Genomic DNA, 2,966 nt, shown 5'->3' with positions numbered 1-2,966 from the left:
TAAAGGTGGAAGGAGAGAGCTCACCCCACAAAGATATCCTCAGATATCCCTATGCACATTGTTTATGGCACCCATGCACTATGTACACACACACACAAAGAGCAAGTAAATTATTTTTAGAATTTCAGACTGGAGAGATGGCTCAGTGGTAGACTCTTCAAGCCTGATGAGGGACATGATTCCAACCCCTAGAACCCAGGTAAAGGTGGAAGGAGAGAGCTCACCCCACAAAGATATCCTCAGATATCCCTATGCACATTGTTTATGGCACCCATGCACTATGTACACACACACACAAAGAGCAAGTAAATTATTTTTAGAATTTCAGACTGGAGAGATGGCTCAGTGGTAGAGAGCACTGGCTGCTCTTGCAGAGGACCTGGAAGGGGAGCGTCTCACAGTCACCGGGTGTGAAGTTCACGCAGATCCAGTGGAGCCAGACTGGTCCAAAATCTCTACAATGGGGGCTACAGCTCCCCGCGCTCTCCTGCTGCTCACAGCGGTCCTGGCCCTGACCCAGACCGGCGCGGGTGAGTGCGGGGTCTGGAGGGAGGAGCGAGGGTGCCCAGCTGGGGCGCAGCACTAGGGAAGCCGCGTCTCGGCTTTCGCCCGCCCGGACCCTCCCCGCTGCCCCAGCTGGGCTGCCCCCGCCCGGCTCCTTTTCCATCCCAAGCCCCGCGTCCCTGGCCCGGCTCCGTCTCCTCCCGGAGCCTCGCGCACACAGCCCCACAGTCTTCTCCACCCCCAGCCCTGCGCTCCTCGCCGCGCCCCTGTCCCCGGGTCTCACCGCCCTCCCTCCTCGCCCCGCAGGCTCGCACTCGCTGCGCTATTTCCGTACTGCCGTGTCCCGGCCCGGCCTCGGGGAGCCCCGGTTCATCTCCGTCGGCTACGTGGACGACACGCAGTTCGTGCGCTTCGACAGCGACGCGGAGAATCCGAGGATGGAGCCGCGCGCGCCGTGGGTGGAGCAGGAGGGGCCGGAGTACTGGGAGCAGGAGACGCGGATCGCCGAGGGAAACGCACAGATTAACCGTGTGAGCCTGCGGACCCTGCGCGGCTACTACAACCAGACCGAGGACGGTGAGTGACCCCGAGTGACCCCGGGTCGGAGGTCACGACCCCCCACGTCCCCACGGACGCCCAGAGTCGCCCCGGGTCCCCAGGTTCAAAGTTCCGCCCGAGGCTGTAGAACCCGCGGGTACCCTTGACCCGGAAGAGCCTCGGGAATTGACCGGGTTTCCGTTTCCCTTGTGAACCGAACCCTCGGGTGGGCGGTGCCGTGTGGACCGGGCTGACAGCGGGGACGGGGCCAGGTTCTCACACCTTCCAGTGGATGTCTGGCTGCGACGCGGATTCCCACGGGCGCCTCCTCCGGGGATATGAGCAGTTCGCCTACGACGGCAAAGATTACATCACTCTGAACGAGGACCTGCGCTCCTGGATCGTGGCGGACATGGCGGCTCAGATCACCAAGAGGAAGTGGGAGCAGGATGGTGTGGCCGAACGACACAGGGCCTACCTGGAGGGAGAGTGTGTGCAGTCCCTCCTCAGATACCTGGAGAAGGGGAAGGAGACTCTGCAGCACGCAGGTAAGAGGGCCCGTGGGGCTCTGTCTCTGAGGAGGGAGGAAAATGGGATGAGCTGGACTTGTGCCTCTCTGTTCTGCAACAGTACCAGAAACTCAGTGTTTCTGAGTTTCCTGGTCCAGCATCAGAGAATGACTCCAGGGCTCACCCTTCTCTAAGTTCAGAGTCTCAGGATAGGAGAGAAGATCCTGAAATAACCAACCAGCAGTTCCCTTCCATCTGCAGCCCACTGTGAACCACGGGCTCCCTCAGGCCGGGTTCTCTGTTCACTGGAGGCCTGACTCCAGTGATACTGAATCCCTCTGTCCTGGTCCAGTCAGGACCAGAAGGCTATAATCCAGAGCCTGGACTGCCTCATAAGGACTCTAGAACTTTCCAATGAATAAATTATCCAGATGCCTGTGACTTGGGTTTGGAGTTTGCAACCCTCCCGCACCCTACTTCTCCTGACCAGTCCCAAGATGGTCACATGACCACTGGAGTCCCCAGAAACAATGCAAGATGTCTGAAGTTTTCCAACTCTTCTCAGATCACCCAAGGACACGTGTGACCCATCACCCCAGACATGAAGGGGACGTCACCCTGAGGTGCTGGGCCTTGGGCTTCTACCCTGCTGACATCACCCTGACCTGGCAGAGGGATGGGGAAGACCTGACCCAGGACATGGAGCTTGTGGAGACCAGACCTGCAGGGGATGGAAACTTCCAGAAGTGGGCAGCTGTGGTGGTACCTTCTGGAGAGGAGCAGAGATACACATGCCATGTGCAGCATGAGGGGCTGCCTGAGCCCCTCACCCTGAGATGGGGTAAGGAGGGGTGTGGGCACAGAGCCTGCTGTCAGGGAAAGCAGGAGCCTTCTGGAGACCCTGAGCAGGGTCAGGGCTGAGAGCTGGGGTCAGGCCCTCACTTTCCCTTCCCTTCCCAGAGCCTCCTCAGCCCACCAACCACATCTCGGCAATCATGGCTGTCCTGGCTGTCCTTGGAGTTGTGGTCATTGGAGCTGTGGTGGCTGTTGTGAGGAGGAGGAGGAGGAGGAGGAACGCAGGTAGGGAGGGGCAGGGTCTGGGTTTTCTCTCTTCTTCTAGAAGTGTCTCTCCCTCATTAATGGGAAGCCCCACCCACTCACAAACTTTCCTGACTGGGTCTGTGTGCTGACACTGCTCTGTAAAGCACATGGAAAGTGAGGGACAGAGTCATCACCCCCAGGACTGTGGACATGGGGACCTGAACTGAGAGGTTAGCGGTCAGAGGGGAAGGTCCCTGTGAGGACAGACCCCCAGGAGGGCAGTTGTTCAGTCCCTGCACCTCCTGTCCTTACACCTGACCCTTCCCTGTGTCGGGAGCCGTAGGCCCCTACCCCAGGAAATAGCAAGACCTGATT

General features: G+C 59.3%; 1 pseudogene; it reads left to right on the top strand.

Moving 5' to 3' along the window:
* Positions 1 to 395: 395 nt before the first annotated feature.
* On the top strand, positions 396 to 2,685 carry LOC103738688 (annotated as a pseudogene).
* Positions 2,686 to 2,966: the final 281 nt, after the last annotated feature.

This window comes from Nannospalax galili, unplaced genomic scaffold (assembly GCF_000622305.1).
Source record: "Nannospalax galili isolate Female #2095 unplaced genomic scaffold, S.galili_v1.0 scaffold2939, whole genome shotgun sequence".
NCBI classification, from domain to species: domain Eukaryota; kingdom Metazoa; phylum Chordata; class Mammalia; order Rodentia; family Spalacidae; genus Nannospalax; species Nannospalax galili.
The sequence above is the reverse complement of the archived record's forward strand: the minus strand, read 5'-3'. Positions and strand labels throughout refer to the sequence as shown.